We start from the raw sequence: 21373 nt of genomic DNA, 5'->3' as shown, positions 1-21373 counted from the left end.
AAAAACGGGGATTTCTATGAAAATAAGCGATATTTAAGGTTAAAAACAGGGATTTCTATGAAAATAAGCGATATTTAAGGTTAAAAACAGGGATTTCTATGAAAATAAGCGATATTTAAGGTTAAAAACAGGGATTTCTATGAAAATAAGCGGTATTTTAGGTTAAAAACAGGGATTTCTATGAAAATAAGCGATATTTAAGGGGAAAAACAGGGATTTCTATGAAAATAAGCGATATTTAAGGGTTAAAACAGGGATTTCTATGAAAATAAGCGATATTTAAGGTTAAAAACAGGGATTTCTATGAAAATAAGCGATATTTAAGGTTAAAAACGGGGATTTCTATGAAAATAAGCGATATTTAAGGGGAAAAACGCGGATTTCTATGAAAATAAGCGATATTTAAGGTTAAAAACAGGGATTTCTATGAAAATAAGCGATATTTAAGGCTAAAAACAGGGATTTCTATGAAAATAAGCGATATTTAAGGTTAAAAACGGGGATTTCTATGAAAATAAGCGATATTTAAGGTTAAAAACAGGGATTTCTATGAAAATAAGCGATATTTAAGGTTAAAAACGGGGATTTCTATGAAAATAAGCGATATTTCAGGTTAAAAACACGGATTTCTATGAAAATAAGCGATATTTCAGGTTAAAAACAGGGATTTCTATGAAAATAAGCGATATTTAAGGTTAAAAACAGGGATTTCTATGAAAATAAGCGATATTTTAGTGGAAAAACAGGGATTTCTATGAAAATAAGCGATATTTAAGGTTAAAAACGGGGATTTCTATGAAAATAAGCGATATTTAAGGTTAAAAACAGGGATTTCTATGAAAATAAGCGATATTTTAGGTTAAAAACAGGGATTTCTATGAAAATAAGCGATATTTAAGGTTAAAAACAGGGATTTCTATGAAAATAAGCGATATTTCAGGTTAAAAACAGGGATTTCTATGAAAATAAGTGATATTTTAGTGGAAAAACAGGGATTTCTATGAAAATAAGCGATATTTAAGGTTAAAAACGGGGATTTCTATGAAAATAAGCGATATTTAAGGTTAAAAACGGGGATTTCTATGAAAATAAGCGATATTTCAGGTTAAAAACAGGGATTTCTATGAAAATAAGCGATATTTCAGGTTAAAAACAGGGATTTCTATGAAAATAAGCGATATTTAAGGTTAAAAACGGGGATTTCTATGAAAATAAGCAATATTTTAGGGGAAAAACAGGGATTTCTATGAAAATAAGCGATATTTAAGGTTAAAAACAGGGACTTCTATGAAAATAAGCGATATTTTAGGGGAAAAACTGGGATTTCTATGAAAATAAGCGATATTTAAGGTTAAAAACAGGGATTTCTATGAAAATAAGCGATATTTTAGGGTTAAAAACAGGGATTTCTATGAAAATAAGCGATATTTAAGGTTAAAAACAGGGATTTCTATGAAAATAAGCGATATTTCAGGTTAAAAACAGGGATTTCTATGAAAATAAGCGATATTTTAGGGGAAAAACAGGGATTTCTATGAAAATAAGCGATATTTAAGGTTAAAAACAGGGATTTCTATGAAAATAAGCAATATTTCAGGTTAAAAACAGGGATTTCTATGAAAATAAGCGATATTTTAGTGGAAAAACAGGGATTTCTATGAAAATAAGCGATATTTTAGGGTTAATAACAGGGATTTCTATGAAAATAAGCGATATTTTAGGGTTAAAAACAGGGATTTCTATGAAAATAAGCGATATTTAAGGTTAAAAACAGGGATTTCTATGAAAATAAGCGATATTTAAGGTTAAAAACGGGGATTTCTATGAAAATAAGCGATATTTAAGGTTAAAAACAGGGATTTCTATGAAAATAAGCAATATTTAAGGGGAAAAACAGGGATTTCTATGAAAATAAGCGATATTTAAGGTTAAAAACAGGGATTTCTATGAAAATAAGCGACATTTAAGGTTAAAAACAGGGATTTCTATGAAAATAAGCGATATTTAAGGGGAAAAACGGGGATTTCTATGAAAATAAGCGATATTTAAGGTTAAAAACAGGGATTTCTATGAAAATAAGCGATATTTTAGGGGAAAAACAGGGATTTCTATGAAAATAAGCGATATTTTAGGGGAAAAACGGGGATTTCTATGAAAATAAGCAATATTTTAGGGGAAAAACAGGGATTTCTATGAAAATAAGCGATATTTTAGGGGAAAAACAGGGATTTCTATGAAAATAAGCGATATTTTAGGTTAAAAACGGGGATTTCTATGAAAATAAGCGATATTTTAGGGGAAAAACAGGGATTTCTATGAAAATAAGCGATATTTTAGGGGAAAAACAGGGATTTCTATGAAAATAAGCGATATTTTAGGGGAAAAACAGGGATTCCTATGAAAATAAGCGATATTTTAGGGGAAAAACAGGGATTTCTATGAAAATAAGCGATATTTTAGGGGAAAAACAGGGATTTCTATGAAAATAAGCGATATTTTAGGGGAAAAACAGGGATCTCTATGAAAATAAGCGATATTTTAGGGGAAAAACAGGGATTTCTATGAAAATAAGCGATATTTAAGGTTAAAAACAGGGATTTCTATGAAAATAAGCGATATTTCAGGTTAAAAACAGGGATTTCTATGAAAATAAGCGATATTTAAGGTTAAAAACGGGGATTTCTATGAAAATAAGCGATATTTTAGGTTAAAAACAGGGATTTCTATGAAAATAAGCGATATTTTAGGGGAAAAACAGGGATTTCTATGAAAATAAGCGATATTTTAGGTTAAAAACAGGGATTTCTATGAAAATAAGCGATATTTCAGGTTAAAAACAGGGATTTCTATGAAAATAAGCGATATTTCAGGTTAAAAACAGGGATTTCTATGAAAATAAGCGATATTTTAGGTTAAAAACAGGGATTTCTATGAAAATAAGCGATATTTCAGGTTAAAAACGGGGATTTCTATGAAAATAAGTGATATTTTAGGGGAAAAACAGGGATTTCTATGAAAATAAGCGATATTTCAGGTTAAAAACAGGGATTTCTATGAAAATAAGCGATATTTAAGGGGAAAAACAGGGATTTCTATGAAAATAAGCGATATTTTAGGTTAAAAACGGGGATTTCTATGAAAATAAGCGATATTTCAGGTTAAAAACGGGGATTTCTATGAAAATAAGCGATATTATAGGTTAAAAACGGGGATTTCTATGAAAATAAGCGATATTTCAGGTTAAAAACAGGGATTTCTATGAAAATAAGCGATATTTTAGGTTAAAAACAGGGATTTCTATGAAAATAAGCGATATTTTAGGTTAAAAACAGGGATTTCTATGAAAATAAGCGATATTTCAGGTTAAAAACAGGGATTTCTATGAAAATAAGCGATATTTTAGGGGAAAAACAGGGATTTCTATGAAAATAAGCGATATTTCAGGTTAAAAACGGGGATTTCTATGAAAATAAGTGATATTTTAGGGGAAAAACAGGGATTTCTATGAAAATAAGCGATATTTCAGGTTAAAAACAGGGATTTCTATGAAAATAAGCGATATTTTAGGTTAAAAACGGGGATTTCTATGAAAATAAGCGATATTTAAGGTTAAAAACGGGGATTTCTATGAAAATAAGCGATATTTAAGGTTAAAAACGGGGATTTCTATGAAAATAAGCGACATTTTAGGTTAAAAACGGGGATTTCTATGAAAATAAGCGATATTTCAGGTTAAAAACAGGGATTTCTATGAAAATAAGCGATATTTTAGTGGAAAAACGGGGATTTCTATGAAAATAAGCGATATTTAAGGTTAAAAACGGGGATTTCTATGAAAATAAGCGATATTTAAGGTTAAAAACGGGGATTTCTATGAAAATAAGCGATATTTTAGGGGAAAAACAGGGATTTCTATGAAAATAAGCGATATTTTAGGGGAAAAACAGGGATTTCTATGAAAATAAGCGATATTTTAGGGGAAAAACAGGGATTTCTATGAAAATAAGCGATATTTTAGGGGAAAAACAGGGATTTCTATGAAAATAAGCGATATTTTAGGTTAAAAACAGGGATTTCTATGAAAATAAGCGATATTTTAGGTTAAAAACGGGGATTTCTATGAAAATAAGCGATATTTAAGGTTAAAAACGGGGATTTCTATGAAAATAAGCGATATTTAAGGTTAAAAACGGGGATTTCTATGAAAATAAGCGACATTTTAGGTTAAAAACGGGGATTTCTATGAAAATAAGCGATATTTCAGGTTAAAAACAGGGATTTCTATGAAAATAAGCGATATTTTAGTGGAAAAACGGGGATTTCTATGAAAATAAGCGATATTTAAGGTTAAAAACGGGGATTTCTATGAAAATAAGCGATATTTAAGGTTAAAAACGGGGATTTCTATGAAAATAAGCGATATTTTAGGTTAAAAACAGGGATTTCTATGAAAATAAGCGATATTTTAGGGGAAAAACAGGGATTTCTATGAAAATAAGCGATATTTTAGGGGAAAAACAGGGATTTCTATGAAAATAAGCGATATTTTAGGGGAAAAACAGGGATTTCTATGAAAATAAGCGATATTTTAGGGGAAAAACAGGGATTTCTATGAAAATAAGCGATATTTTAGGTTAAAAACAGGGATTTCTATGAAAATAAGCGATATTTTAGGGGAAAAACAGGGATTTCTATGAAAATAAGCGATATTTTAGGGGAAAAACAGGGATTTCTATGAAAATAAGCGATATTTTAGGGGAAAAACAGGGATTTCTATGAAAATAAGCGATATTTAAGGTTAAAAACAGGGATTTCTATGAAAATAAGCGATATTTCAGGTTAAAAACAGGGATTTCTATGAAAATAAGCGATATTTTAGGGGAAAAACAGGGATTTCTATGAAAATAAGCGATATTTTAGGTTAAAAACAGGGATTTCTATGAAAATAAGCGATATTTTAGGTTAAAAACGGGGATTTCTATGAAAATAAGCGATATTTTAGGTTAAAAACAGGGATTTCTATGAAAATAAGCGATATTTTAGGGGAAAAACAGGGATTTCTATGAAAATAAGCGATATTTTAGGTTAAAAACAGGGATTTCTATGAAAATAAGCGATATTTTAGGTTAAAAACAGGGATTTCTATGAAAATAAGCGATATTTTAGGGGAAAAACAGGGATTTCTATGAAAATAAGCGATATTTTAGGGGAAAAACAGGGATTTCTATGAAAATAAGCGATATTTTAGGGGAAAAACAGGGATTTCTATGAAAATAAGCGATATTTTAGGTTAAAAACGGGGATTTCTATGAAAATAAGCGATATTTAAGGTTAAAAACGGGGATTTCTATGAAAATAAGCGATATTTTAGTGGAAAAACAGGGATTTCTATGAAAATAAGCAATATTTTAGGGGAAAAACAGGGATTTCTATGAAAATAAGCGATATTTTAGGGGAAAAACAGGGATTTCTATGAAAATAAGCGATATTTTAGGTTAAAAACGGGGATTTCTATGAAAATAAGCGATATTTTAGGGGAAAAACAGGGATTTCTATGAAAATAAGCGATATTTTAGGGGAAAAACAGGGATTTCTATGAAAATAAGCGATATTTTAGGGGAAAAACAGGGATTCCTATGAAAATAAGCGATATTTTAGGGGAAAAACAGGGATTTCTATGAAAATAAGCGATATTTTAGGGGAAAAACAGGGATTTCTATGAAAATAAGCGATATTTTAGGGGAAAAACAGGGATCTCTATGAAAATAAGCGATATTTTAGGGGAAAAACAGGGATTTCTATGAAAATAAGCGATATTTAAGGTTAAAAACAGGGATTTCTATGAAAATAAGCGATATTTCAGGTTAAAAACAGGGATTTCTATGAAAATAAGCGATATTTAAGGTTAAAAACGGGGATTTCTATGAAAATAAGCGATATTTTAGGTTAAAAACAGGGATTTCTATGAAAATAAGCGATATTTTAGGGGAAAAACAGGGATTTCTATGAAAATAAGCGATATTTTAGGTTAAAAACGGGGATTTCTATGAAAATAAGCGATATTTTAGGTTAAAAACAGGGATTTCTATGAAAATAAGCGATATTTCAGGTTAAAAACAGGGATTTCTATGAAAATAAGCGATATTTCAGGTTAAAAACAGGGATTTCTATGAAAATAAGCGATATTTTAGGTTAAAAACAGGGATTTCTATGAAAATAAGCGATATTTCAGGTTAAAAACGGGGATTTCTATGAAAATAAGTGATATTTTAGGGGAAAAACAGGGATTTCTATGAAAATAAGCGATATTTCAGGTTAAAAACAGGGATTTCTATGAAAATAAGCGATATTATAGGTTAAAAACGGGGATTTCTATGAAAATAAGCGATATTTTAGGTTAAAAACGGGGATTTCTATGAAAATAAGCGATATTTCAGGTTAAAAACAGGGATTTCTATGAAAATAAGCGATATTTTAGGGGAAAAACAGGGATTTCTATGAAAATAAGCGATATTTAAGGTTAAAAACAGGGATTTCTATGAAAATAAGCGATATTTAAGGGGAAAAACGGGGATTTCTATGAAAATAAGCGATATTTAAGGTTAAAAACGGGGATTTCTATGAAAATAAGCGATATTTTAGGGGAAAAACAGGGATTTCTATGAAAATAAGCGATATTTTAGGTTAAAAACAGGGATTTCTATGAAAATAAGCGATATTTTAGGGGAAAAACAGGGATTTCTATGAAAATAAGCGATATTTTAGGGGAAAAACAGGGATTTCTATGAAAATAAGCGATATTTTAGGGGAAAAACAGGGATTTCTATGAAAATAAGCGATATTTAAGGGGAAAAACAGGGATTTCTATGAAAATAAGCGATATTTTAGGTTAAAAACAGGGATTTCTATGAAAATAAGCGATATTTAAGGTTAAAAACGGGGATTTCTATGAAAATAAGCGATATTTTAGGTTAAAAACAGGGATTTCTATGAAAATAAGCGATATTTTAGGGGAAAAACAGGGATTTCTATGAAAATAAGCGATATTTTAGGTTAAAAACAGGGATTTCTATGAAAATAAGCGATATTTTAGGTTAAAAACGGGGATTTCTATGAAAATAAGCGATATTTCAGGTTAAAAACGGGGATTTCTATGAAAATAAGCGATATTTCAGGTTAAAAACAGGGATTTCTATGAAAATAAGCGATATTTTAGGTTAAAAACAGGGATTTCTATGAAAATAAGCGATATTTCAGGTTAAAAACGGGGATTTCTATGAAAATAAGTGATATTTTAGGGGAAAAACAGGGATTTCTATGAAAATAAGCGATATTTCAGGTTAAAAACAGGGATTTCTATGAAAATAAGCGATATTATAGGTTAAAAACGGGGATTTCTATGAAAATAAGCGACATTTCAGGTTAAAAACGGGGATTTCTATGAAAATAAGCGATATTTAAGGTTAAAAACGGGGATTTCTATGAAAATAAGCGATATTTCAGGTTAAAAACAGGGATTTCTATGAAAATAAGCGATATTTTAGGGGAAAAACAGGGATTTCTATGAAAATAAGCGATATTTAAGGTTAAAAACAGGGATTTCTATGAAAATAAGCGATATTTAAGGTTAAAAACGGGGATTTCTATGAAAATAAGTGATATTTTAGGGGAAAAACAGGGATTTCTATGAAAATAAGCGATATTTCAGGTTAAAAACAGGGATTTCTATGAAAATAAGCGATATTTTAGGTTAAAAACGGGGATTTCTATGAAAATAAGCGATATTTAAGGTTAAAAACGGGGATTTCTATGAAAATAAGCGATATTTCAGGTTAAAAACGGGGATTTCTATGAAAATAAGTGATATTTTAGGGGAAAAACAGGGATTTCTATGAAAATAAGCGATATTTCAGGTTAAAAACAGGGATTTCTATGAAAATAAGCGATATTTAAGGGGAAAAACAGGGATTTCTATGAAAATAAGCGATATTTTAGGTTAAAAACGGGGATTTCTATGAAAATAAGCGATATTTCAGGTTAAAAACGGGGATTTCTATGAAAATAAGCGATATTATAGGTTAAAAACGGGGATTTCTATGAAAATAAGCGATATTTCAGGTTAAAAACAGGGATTTCTATGAAAATAAGCGATATTTTAGGTTAAAAACAGGGATTTCTATGAAAATAAGCGATATTTTAGGTTAAAAACAGGGATTTCTATGAAAATAAGCGATATTTCAGGTTAAAAACAGGGATTTCTATGAAAATAAGCGATATTTTAGGGGAAAAACAGGGATTTCTATGAAAATAAGCGATATTTCAGGTTAAAAACGGGGATTTCTATGAAAATAAGTGATATTTTAGGGGAAAAACAGGGATTTCTATGAAAATAAGCGATATTTCAGGTTAAAAACAGGGATTTCTATGAAAATAAGCGATATTTTAGGTTAAAAACGGGGATTTCTATGAAAATAAGCGATATTTAAGGTTAAAAACGGGGATTTCTATGAAAATAAGCGATATTTAAGGTTAAAAACGGGGATTTCTATGAAAATAAGCGACATTTTAGGTTAAAAACGGGGATTTCTATGAAAATAAGCGATATTTCAGGTTAAAAACAGGGATTTCTATGAAAATAAGCGATATTTTAGTGGAAAAACGGGGATTTCTATGAAAATAAGCGATATTTAAGGTTAAAAACGGGGATTTCTATGAAAATAAGCGATATTTAAGGTTAAAAACGGGGATTTCTATGAAAATAAGCGATATTTTAGGGGAAAAACAGGGATTTCTATGAAAATAAGCGATATTTTAGGTTAAAAACAGGGATTTCTATGAAAATAAGCGATATTTTAGGGGAAAAACAGGGATTTCTATGAAAATAAGCGATATTTTAGGGGAAAAACAGGGATTTCTATGAAAATAAGCGATATTTTAGGGGAAAAACAGGGATTTCTATGAAAATAAGCGATATTTTAGGGGAAAAACAGGGATTTCTATGAAAATAAGCGATATTTTAGGTTAAAAACAGGGATTTCTATGAAAATAAGCGATATTTTAGGGGAAAAACAGGGATTTCTATGAAAATAAGCGATATTTTAGGGGAAAAACAGGGATTTCTATGAAAATAAGCGATATTTTAGGGGAAAAACAGGGATTTCTATGAAAATAAGCGATATTTAAGGTTAAAAACAGGGATTTCTATGAAAATAAGCGATATTTCAGGTTAAAAACAGGGATTTCTATGAAAATAAGCGATATTTTAGGGGAAAAACAGGGATTTCTATGAAAATAAGCGATATTTTAGGTTAAAAACAGGGATTTCTATGAAAATAAGCGATATTTTAGGTTAAAAACGGGGATTTCTATGAAAATAAGCGATATTTTAGGTTAAAAACAGGGATTTCTATGAAAATAAGCGATATTTCAGGTTAAAAACAGGGATTTCTATGAAAATAAGCGATATTTAAGGTGAAAAACAGGGATTTCTATGAAAATAAGCGATATTTCAGGTTAAAAACAGGGATTTCTATGAAAATAAGCGATATTTTAGGGGAAAAACAGGGATTTCTATGAAAATAAGCGATATTTTAGGTTAAAAACAGGGATTTCTATGAAAATAAGCGATATTTTAGGTTAAAAACAGGGATTTCTATGAAAATAAGCGATATTTTAGGGGAAAAACAGGGATTTCTATGAAAATAAGCGATATTTTAGGGGAAAAACAGGGATTTCTATGAAAATAAGCGATATTTTAGGTTAAAAACGGGGATTTCTATGAAAATAAGCGATATTTAAGGTTAAAAACGGGGATTTCTATGAAAATAAGCGATATTTTAGTGGAAAAACAGGGATTTCTATGAAAATAAGCAATATTTTAGGGGAAAAACAGGGATTTCTATGAAAATAAGCGATATTTTAGGGGAAAAACAGGGATTTCTATGAAAATAAGCGATATTTTAGGTTAAAAACGGGGATTTCTATGAAAATAAGCGATATTTTAGGGGAAAAACAGGGATTTCTATGAAAATAAGCGATATTTTAGGGGAAAAACAGGGATTTCTATGAAAATAAGCGATATTTTAGGGGAAAAACAGGGATTCCTATGAAAATAAGCGATATTTTAGGGGAAAAACAGGGATTTCTATGAAAATAAGCGATATTTTAGGGGAAAAACAGGGATTTCTATGAAAATAAGCGATATTTTAGGGGAAAAACAGGGATCTCTATGAAAATAAGCGATATTTTAGGGGAAAAACAGGGATTTCTATGAAAATAAGCGATATTTAAGGTTAAAAACAGGGATTTCTATGAAAATAAGCGATATTTCAGGTTAAAAACAGGGATTTCTATGAAAATAAGCGATATTTAAGGTTAAAAACGGGGATTTCTATGAAAATAAGCGATATTTTAGGTTAAAAACAGGGATTTCTATGAAAATAAGCGATATTTTAGGGGAAAAACAGGGATTTCTATGAAAATAAGCGATATTTTAGGTTAAAAACGGGGATTTCTATGAAAATAAGCGATATTTTAGGTTAAAAACAGGGATTTCTATGAAAATAAGCGATATTTCAGGTTAAAAACAGGGATTTCTATGAAAATAAGCGATATTTCAGGTTAAAAACAGGGATTTCTATGAAAATAAGCGATATTTTAGGTTAAAAACAGGGATTTCTATGAAAATAAGCGATATTTCAGGTTAAAAACGGGGATTTCTATGAAAATAAGTGATATTTTAGGGGAAAAACAGGGATTTCTATGAAAATAAGCGATATTTCAGGTTAAAAACAGGGATTTCTATGAAAATAAGCGATATTATAGGTTAAAAACGGGGATTTCTATGAAAATAAGCGATATTTTAGGTTAAAAACGGGGATTTCTATGAAAATAAGCGATATTTCAGGTTAAAAACAGGGATTTCTATGAAAATAAGCGATATTTTAGGGGAAAAACAGGGATTTCTATGAAAATAAGCGATATTTAAGGTTAAAAACAGGGATTTCTATGAAAATAAGCGATATTTAAGGGGAAAAACGGGGATTTCTATGAAAATAAGCGATATTTAAGGTTAAAAACGGGGATTTCTATGAAAATAAGCGATATTTTAGGGGAAAAACAGGGATTTCTATGAAAATAAGCGATATTTTAGGTTAAAAACAGGGATTTCTATGAAAATAAGCGATATTTTAGGGGAAAAACAGGGATTTCTATGAAAATAAGCGATATTTTAGGGGAAAAACAGGGATTTCTATGAAAATAAGCGATATTTTAGGGGAAAAACAGGGATTTCTATGAAAATAAGCGATATTTAAGGGGAAAAACAGGGATTTCTATGAAAATAAGCGATATTTTAGGTTAAAAACAGGGATTTCTATGAAAATAAGCGATATTTAAGGTTAAAAACGGGGATTTCTATGAAAATAAGCGATATTTTAGGTTAAAAACAGGGATTTCTATGAAAATAAGCGATATTTTAGGGGAAAAACAGGGATTTCTATGAAAATAAGCGATATTTTAGGTTAAAAACAGGGATTTCTATGAAAATAAGCGATATTTTAGGTTAAAAACGGGGATTTCTATGAAAATAAGCGATATTTCAGGTTAAAAACGGGGATTTCTATGAAAATAAGCGATATTTCAGGTTAAAAACAGGGATTTCTATGAAAATAAGCGATATTTTAGGTTAAAAACAGGGATTTCTATGAAAATAAGCGATATTTCAGGTTAAAAACGGGGATTTCTATGAAAATAAGTGATATTTTAGGGGAAAAACAGGGATTTCTATGAAAATAAGCGATATTTCAGGTTAAAAACAGGGATTTCTATGAAAATAAGCGATATTATAGGTTAAAAACGGGGATTTCTATGAAAATAAGCGACATTTCAGGTTAAAAACGGGGATTTCTATGAAAATAAGCGATATTTAAGGTTAAAAACGGGGATTTCTATGAAAATAAGCGATATTTCAGGTTAAAAACAGGGATTTCTATGAAAATAAGCGATATTTTAGGGGAAAAACAGGGATTTCTATGAAAATAAGCGATATTTAAGGTTAAAAACAGGGATTTCTATGAAAATAAGCGATATTTAAGGTTAAAAACGGGGATTTCTATGAAAATAAGTGATATTTTAGGGGAAAAACAGGGATTTCTATGAAAATAAGCGATATTTCAGGTTAAAAACAGGGATTTCTATGAAAATAAGCGATATTTTAGGTTAAAAACGGGGATTTCTATGAAAATAAGCGATATTTAAGGTTAAAAACGGGGATTTCTATGAAAATAAGCGATATTTAAGGTTAAAAACGGGGATTTCTATGAAAATAAGCGACATTTTAGGTTAAAAACGGGGATTTCTATGAAAATAAGCGATATTTCAGGTTAAAAACAGGGATTTCTATGAAAATAAGCGATATTTTAGTGGAAAAACGGGGATTTCTATGAAAATAAGCGATATTTAAGGTTAAAAACGGGGATTTCTATGAAAATAAGCGATATTTAAGGTTAAAAACGGGGATTTCTATGAAAATAAGCGATATTTTAGGGGAAAAACAGGGATTTCTATGAAAATAAGCGATATTTTAGGTTAAAAACAGGGATTTCTATGAAAATAAGCGATATTTTAGGGGAAAAACAGGGATTTCTATGAAAATAAGCGATATTTTAGGGGAAAAACAGGGATTTCTATGAAAATAAGCGATATTTTAGGGGAAAAACAGGGATTTCTATGAAAATAAGCGATATTTTAGGGGAAAAACAGGGATTTCTATGAAAATAAGCGATATTTTAGGTTAAAAACAGGGATTTCTATGAAAATAAGCGATATTTTAGGGGAAAAACAGGGATTTCTATGAAAATAAGCGATATTTTAGGGGAAAAACAGGGATTTCTATGAAAATAAGCGATATTTTAGGGGAAAAACAGGGATTTCTATGAAAATAAGCGATATTTAAGGTTAAAAACAGGGATTTCTATGAAAATAAGCGATATTTCAGGTTAAAAACAGGGATTTCTATGAAAATAAGCGATATTTAAGGTTAAAAACGGGGATTTCTATGAAAATAAGCGATATTTTAGGTTAAAAACAGGGATTTCTATGAAAATAAGCGATATTTTAGGGGAAAAACAGGGATTTCTATGAAAATAAGCGATATTTTAGGTTAAAAACAGGGATTTCTATGAAAATAAGCGATATTTTAGGTTAAAAACAGGGATTTCTATGAAAATAAGCGATATTTTAGGGGAAAAACAGGGATTTCTATGAAAATAAGCGATATTTTAGGGGAAAAACAGGGATTTCTATGAAAATAAGCGATATTTTAGGGGAAAAACAGGGATTTCTATGAAAATAAGCGATATTTTAGGTTAAAAACGGGGATTTCTATGAAAATAAGCGATATTTAAGGTTAAAAACGGGGATTTCTATGAAAATAAGCGATATTTTAGTGGAAAAACAGGGATTTCTATGAAAATAAGCAATATTTTAGGGGAAAAACAGGGATTTCTATGAAAATAAGCGATATTTTAGGGGAAAAACAGGGATTTCTATGAAAATAAGCGATATTTTAGGTTAAAAACGGGGATTTCTATGAAAATAAGCGATATTTTAGGGGAAAAACAGGGATTTCTATGAAAATAAGCGATATTTTAGGGGAAAAACAGGGATTTCTATGAAAATAAGCGATATTTTAGGGGAAAAACAGGGATTCCTATGAAAATAAGCGATATTTTAGGGGAAAAACAGGGATTTCTATGAAAATAAGCGATATTTTAGGGGAAAAACAGGGATTTCTATGAAAATAAGCGATATTTAAGGTTAAAAACAGGGATTTCTATGAAAATAAGCGATATTTCAGGTTAAAAACAGGGATTTCTATGAAAATAAGCGATATTTAAGGTTAAAAACGGGGATTTCTATGAAAATAAGCGATATTTTAGGTTAAAAACAGGGATTTCTATGAAAATAAGCGATATTTTAGGGGAAAAACAGGGATTTCTATGAAAATAAGCGATATTTTAGGTTAAAAACAGGGATTTCTATGAAAATAAGCGATATTTTAGGTTAAAAACAGGGATTTCTATGAAAATAAGCGATATTTCAGGTTAAAAACAGGGATTTCTATGAAAATAAGCGATATTTCAGGTTAAAAACAGGGATTTCTATGAAAATAAGCGATATTTTAGGTTAAAAACAGGGATTTCTATGAAAATAAGCGATATTTCAGGTTAAAAACGGGGATTTCTATGAAAATAAGTGATATTTTAGGGGAAAAACAGGGATTTCTATGAAAATAAGCGATATTTCAGGTTAAAAACAGGGATTTCTATGAAAATAAGCGATATTTCAGGTTAAAAACGGGGATTTCTATGAAAATAAGCGATATTTAAGGTTAAAAACGGGGATTTCTATGAAAATAAGCGATATTTAAGGTTAAAAACGGGGATTTCTATGAAAATAAGCGATATTTAAGGTTAAAAACAGGGATTTCTATGAAAATAAGCGATATTTTAGGGGAAAAACAGGGATTTCTATGAAAATAAGCGATATTTTAGGGGAAAAACAGGGATTTCTATGAAAATAAGCGATATTTTAGGGGAAAAACAGGGATTTCTATGAAAATAAGCGATATTTAAGGGGAAAAACAGGGATTTCTATGAAAATAAGCGATATTTTAGGTTAAAAACAGGGATTTCTATGAAAATAAGCGATATTTTAGGGGAAAAACAGGGATTTCTATGAAAATAAGCGATATTTTAGGTTAAAAACAGGGATTTCTATGAAAATAAGCGATATTTTAGGTTAAAAACAGGGATTTCTATGAAAATAAGCGATATTTTAGGTTAAAAACAGGGATTTCTATGAAAATAAGCGATATTTAAGGTTAAAAACAGGGATTTCTATGAAAATAAGCGATATTTTAGGGGAAAAACAGGGATTTCTATGAAAATAAGCGATATTTTAGGGGAAAAACAGGGATTTCGATGAAAATAAGCGATATTTCAGGTTAAAAACAGGGATTTCTATGAAAATAAGCGATATTTAAGGTTAAAAACGGGGATTTCTATGAAAATAAGCGATATTTTAGGTTAAAAACAGGGATTTCTATGAAAATAAGCGATATTTTAGGGGAAAAACAGGGATTTCTATGAAAATAAGCGATATTTTAGGTTAAAAACAGGGATTTCTATGAAAATAAGCGATATTTTAGGTTAAAAACAGGGATTTCTATGAAAATAAGCGATATTTAAGGTTAAAAACAGGGATTTCTATGAAAATAAGTGATATTTTAGGGGAAAAACAGGGATTTCTATGAAAATAAGCGATATTTCAGGTTAAAAACAGGGATTTCTATGAAAATAAGCGATATTATAGGTTAAAAACGGGGATTTCTATGAAAATAAGCGATATTTCAGGTTAAAAACGGGGATTTCTATGAAAATAAGCGATATTTAAGGTTAAAAACGGGGATTTCTATGAAAATAAGCGATATTTCAGGTTAAAAACAGGGATTTCTATGAAAATAAGCGATATTTTAGGGGAAAAACAGGGATTTCTATGAAAATAAGCGATATTTAAGGTTAAAAACAGGGATTTCTATGAAAATAAGCGATATTTAAGGTTAAAAACGGGGATTTCTATGAAAATAAGCGATATTTAAGGTTAAAAACGGGGATTTCTATGAAAATAAGCGATATTTTAGGGGAAAAACAGGGATTTCTATGAAAATAAGCGATATTTTAGGTTAAAAACAGGGATTTCTATGAAAATAAGCGATATTTTAGGGGAAAAACAGGGATTTCTATGAAAATAAGCGATATTTTAGGGGAAAAACAGGGATTTCTATGAAAATAAGCGATATTTTAGGGGAAAAACAGGGATTTCTATGAAAATAAGCGATATTTTAGGTTAAAAACAGGGATTTCTATGAAAATAAGCGATATTTTAGGTTAAAAACAGGGATTTCTATGAAAATAAGCGATATTTTAGGTTAAAAACAGGGATTTCTATGAAAATAAGCGATATTTAAGGTTAAAAACAGGGATTTCTATGAAAATAAGCGATATTTTAGGGGAAAAACAGGGATTTCTATGAAAATAAGCGATATTTTAGGGGAAAAACAGGGATTTCGATGAAAATAAGCGATATTTTAGGGTTAAAAACAGGGATTTCTATGAAAATAAGCGATATTTTAGGGGAAAAACAGGGATTTCTATGAAAATAAGCGATATTTAAGGTTAAAAACAGGGATTTCTATGAAAATAAGCGATATTTAAGGTTAAAAACGGGGATTTCTATGAAAATAAGCGATATTTAAGGTTAAAAACGGGGATTTCTATGAAAATAAGCGATATTTTAGGTTAAAAACAGGGATTTCTATGAAAATAAGCGATATTTTAGGGGAAAAACAGGGATTTCTATGAAAATAAGCGATATTTTAGGTTAAAAACAGGGATTTCTATGAAAATAAGCGATATTTTAGGTTAAAAACAGGGATTTCTATGAAAATAAGCGATATTTTAGGGGAAAAACAGGGATTTCTATGAAAATAAGCGATATTTAAGGTTAAAAACAGGGATTTCTATGAAAATAAGCGATATTTTAGGGGAAAAACAGGGATTTCTATGAAAATAAGCGATATTTTAGGTTAAAAACGGGGATTTCTATGAAAATAAGCGATATTTAAGGTTAAAAACGGGGATTTCTATGAAAATAAGCGATATTTTAGTGGAAAAACAGGGATTTCTATGAAAATAAGCAATATTTTAGGGGAAAAACAGGGATTTCTATGAAAATAAGCGATATTTAAGAGGAAAAACGGGGATTTCTATGAAAATAAGCGATATTTAAGGTTAAAAACGGGGATTTCTATGAAAATAAGCGATATTTAAGGTTAAAAACAGGGATTTCTATGAAAATAAGCGATATTTTAGGTTAAAAACAGTGATTTCTATGAAAATAAGCGATATTTTAGGTTAAAAACAGGGATTTCTATGAAAATAAGCGATATTTTAGGTTAAAAACGGGGATTTCTATGAAAATAAGCGATATTTTAGGTTAAAAACGGGGATTTCTATGAAAATAAGCGATATTTTAGGTTAAAAACGGGGATTTCTATGAAAATAAGCGATATTTTAGGTTAAAAACGGGGATTTCTATGAAAATAAGCGATATTTTAGGTTAAAAACGGGGATTTCTATGAAAATAAGCGATATTTAAGGTTAAAAACGGGGATTTCTATGAAAATAAGCGATATTTAAGGTTAAAAACGGGGATTTCTATGAAAATAAGCGATATTTCAGGTTAAAAACAGGGATTTCTATGAAAATAAGCGATATTTAAGGTTAAAAACGGGGATTTCTATGAAAATAAGCGATATTTTAGGTTAAAAACAGGGATTTCTATGAAAATAAGCGATATTTAAGGTTAAAAACGGGGATTTCTATGAAAATAAGCGATATTTTAGGGGAAAAACAGGGATTTCTATGAAAATAAGCGATATTTAAGGGGAAAAACAGGGATTTCTATGAAAATAAGCGATATTTAAGGCTAAAAACAGGGATTTCTATGAAAATAAGCGACATTTAAGGTTAAAAACGGGGATTTCTATGAAAATAAGCGACATTTTAGGTTAAAAACAGGGATTTCTATGAAAATAAGCGATATTTAAGGGGAAAAACAGGGATTTCTATGAAAATAAGCGATATTTTAGGGGAAAAACAGGGATTTCTATGAAAATAAGCGATATTTTAGGGGAAAAACAGGGATTTCTATGAAAATAAGCGATATTTTAGGGGAAAAACAGGGATTTCTATGAAAATAAGCGATATTTTAGGTTAAAAACAGGGATTTCTATGAAAATAAGCGATATTTTAGGGGAAAAACAGGGATTTCTATGAAAATAAGCGATATTTAAGGTTAAAAACAGGGATTTCTATGAAAATAAGCGATATTTCAGGTTAAAAACGGGGATTTCTATGAAAATAAGCGATATTTCAGGTTAAAAACAGGGATTTCTATGAAAATAAGCGATATTTCAGGTTAAAAACGGGGATTTCTATGAAAATAAGCGATATTTCAGGTTAAAAACAGGGATTTCAATGAAAATAAGCGATATTTAAGGTTAAAAACAGGGATTTCTATGAAAATAAGCGATATTTTAGGTTAAAAACAGGGATTTCTATGAAAATAAGCGATATTTAAGGGGAAAAACAGGGATTTCTATGAAAATAAGCGATATTTAAGGTTAAAAACAGGGATTTCTATGAAAATAAGCGATATTTTAGGGGAAAAACAGGGATTTCTATGAAAATAAGCAATATTTTAGGGGAAAAACAGGGATTTCTATGAAAATAAGCGATATTTTAGGGGAAAAACAGGGATTTCTATGAAAATAAGCGATATTTACGGTTAAAAACAGGGATTTCTATGAAAATAAGCGATATTTTAGGTTAAAAACAGGGATTTCTATGAAAATAAGCGATATTTTAGGTTAAAAACAGGGATTTCTATGAAAATAAGCGATATTTTAGGGGAAAAACAGGGATTTCTATGAAAATAAGCGATATTTTAGGTTAAAAACAGGGATTTCTATGAAAATAAGCGATATTTTAGGTTAAAAACAGGGATTTCTATGAAAATAAGCGATATTTAAGGTTAAAAACAGGGATTTCTATGAAAATAAGCGATATTTTAGGTTAAAAACGGGGATTTCTATGAAAATAAGCGATATTTTAGGTTAAAAACGGGGATTTCTATGAAAATAAGCGATATTTTAGGTTAAAAACGGGGATTTCTATGAAAATAAGCGATATTTTAGGTTAAAAACGGGGATTTCTATGAAAATAAGCGATATTTTAGGTTAAAAACGGGGATTTCTATGAGAATAAGCGATATTTAAGGTTAAAAACGGGGATTTCTATGAAAATAAGCGATATTTAAGGTTAAAAACGGGGATTTCTATGAAAATAAGCGATATTTCAGGTTAAAAACAGGGATTTCTATGAAAATAAGCGATATTTAAGGTTAAAAACGGGGATTTCTATGAAAATAAGCGATATTTTAGTGGAAAAACGGGGATTTCTATGAAAATAAGCGATATTTAAGGTTAAAAACGGGGATTTCTATGAAAATAAGCGATATTTTAGGGGAAAAACAGGGATTTCTATGAAAATAAGCGATATTTTAGGGGAAAAACAGGGATTTCTATGAAAATAAGCGACATTTAAGGTTAAAAACGGGGATTTCTATGAAAATAAGCGACATTTTAGGTTAAAAACGGGGATTTCTATGAAAATAAGCGATATTTAAGGGGAAAAACAGGGATTTCTATGAAAATAAGCGATATTTTAGGGGAAAAACAGGGATTTCTATGAAAATAAGCGATATTTTAGGGGAAAAACAGGGATTTCTATGAAAATAAGCGATATTTTAGGGGAAAAACAGGGATTTCTATGAAAATAAGCGATATTTTAGGTTAAAAACAGGGATTTCTATGAAAATAAGCGATATTTTAGGTTAAAAACAGGGATTTCTATGAAAATAAGCGATATTTAAGGTTAAAAACGGGGATTTCTATGAAAATAAGCGATATTTTAGTGGAAAAACGGGGATTTCTATGAAAATAAGCGATATTTAAGGTTAAAAACGGGGATTTCTATGAAAATAAGCGACATTTAAGGTTAAAAACAGGGATTTCTATGAAAATAAGCGATATTTAAGGTTAAAAACAGGGATTTCTATGAAAATAAGCGATATTTAAGGCTAAAAACAGGGATTTCTATGAAAATAAGCGACATTTAAGGTTAAAAACGGGGATTTCTATGAAAATAAGCGACATTTTAGGTTAAAAACAGGGATTTCTATGAAAATAAGCGATATTTAAGGGGAAAAACAGGGATTTCTTTGAAAATAAGCGATATTTTAGGGGAAAAACAGGGATTTCTATGAAAATAAGCGATATTTTAGGGGAAAAACAGGGATTTCTATGAAAATAAGCGATATTTTAGGGGAAAAACAGGGATTTCTATGAAAATAAGCGATATTTTAGGTTAAAAACAGGGATTTCTATGAAAATAAGCGATATTTTAGGTTAAAAACAGGGATTTCTATGAAAATAAGCGATATTTTAGGGGAAAAACAGGGATTTCTATGAAAATAAGCGATATTTTAGGTTAAAAACAGGGATTTCTATGAAAATAAGCGATATTTTAGGGGAAAAACAGGGATTTCTATGAAAATAAGTGATATTTAAGGTTAAAAACAGGGATTTCTATGAAAATAAGCGATATTTTAGGTTAAAAACGGGGATTTCTATGAAAATAAGCGATATTTTAGGTTAAAAACGGGGATTTCTATGAAAATAAGCGATATTTTAGGTTAAAAACGGGGATTTCTATGAAAATAAGCGATATTTTAGGTTAAAAACAGGGATTTCTATGAAAATAAGCGATATTTTAGGTTAAAAACGGGGATTTCTATGAAAATAAGCGATATTTAAGGTTAAAAACGGGGATTTCTATGAAAATAAGCGATATTTAAGGTTAAAAACGGGGATTTCTATGAAAATAAGCGATATTTCAGGTTAAAAACAGGGATTTCTATGAAAATAAGCGATATTTAAGGTTAAAAACGGGGATTTCTATGAAAATAAGCGATATTTTAGTGGAAAAACAGGGATTTCTATGAAAATAAGCGATATTTAAGGTTAAAAACGGGGATTTCTATGAAAATAAGCGATATTTTAGGGGAAAAACAGGGATTTCTATGAAAATAAGCGAGATTTAAGGGGAAAAACAGGGATTTCTATGAAAATAAGCGATATTTAAGGCTAAAAACAGGGATTTCTATGAAAATAAGCGACATTTAAGGTTAAAAACGGGGATTTCTATGAAAATAAGCGACATTTTAGGTTAAAAACAGGGATTTCTATGAAAATAAGCGATATTTAAGGGGAAAAACAGGGATTTCTATGAAAATAAGCGATATTTTAGGGGAAAAACAGGGATTTCTATGAAAATAAGCGATATTTTAGGGGAAAAACAGGGATTTCTATGAAAATAAGCGATATTTTAGGGGAAAAACAGGGATTTCTATGAAAATAAGCGATATTTTAGGTTAAAAACAGGGATTTCTATGAAAATAAGCGATATTTTAGGGGAAAAACAGGGATTTCTATGAAAATAAGCGATATTTAAGGTTAAAAACAGGGATTTCTATGAAAATAAGCGATATTTAAGGTTAAAAACGGGGATTTCTATGAAAATAAGCGATATTTCAGGTTAAAAACAGGGATTTCTATGAAAATAAGCGATATTTCAGGTTAAAAACGGGGATTTCTATGAAAATAAGCGATATTTCAGGTTAAAAACAG

General features: G+C 29.7%; 1 long non-coding RNA gene across 1 annotated transcript in view; it reads left to right on the top strand.

The window, feature by feature from the left end:
* The window catches only part of LOC125687857 (uncharacterized), a 109357-nt gene that overhangs the window by 5535 nt on the left and 82449 nt on the right, over nucleotides 1-21373 (top strand). The window contains exons 4-8 of the long non-coding RNA XR_007374497.1: nucleotides 6438-6601; nucleotides 7381-8446; nucleotides 10866-11070; nucleotides 11850-11972; nucleotides 18001-18164. This is a non-coding gene — a long non-coding RNA (uncharacterized LOC125687857). The remainder of the gene's footprint in view (nucleotides 1-6437; nucleotides 6602-7380; nucleotides 8447-10865; nucleotides 11071-11849; nucleotides 11973-18000; nucleotides 18165-21373) is intronic.

Source organism: Lagopus muta, unplaced genomic scaffold (assembly GCF_023343835.1).
Source record: "Lagopus muta isolate bLagMut1 unplaced genomic scaffold, bLagMut1 primary scaffold_93, whole genome shotgun sequence".
Taxonomy (NCBI): domain Eukaryota; kingdom Metazoa; phylum Chordata; class Aves; order Galliformes; family Phasianidae; genus Lagopus; species Lagopus muta.
The sequence above is the reverse complement of the archived record's forward strand: the minus strand, read 5'-3'. Positions and strand labels throughout refer to the sequence as shown.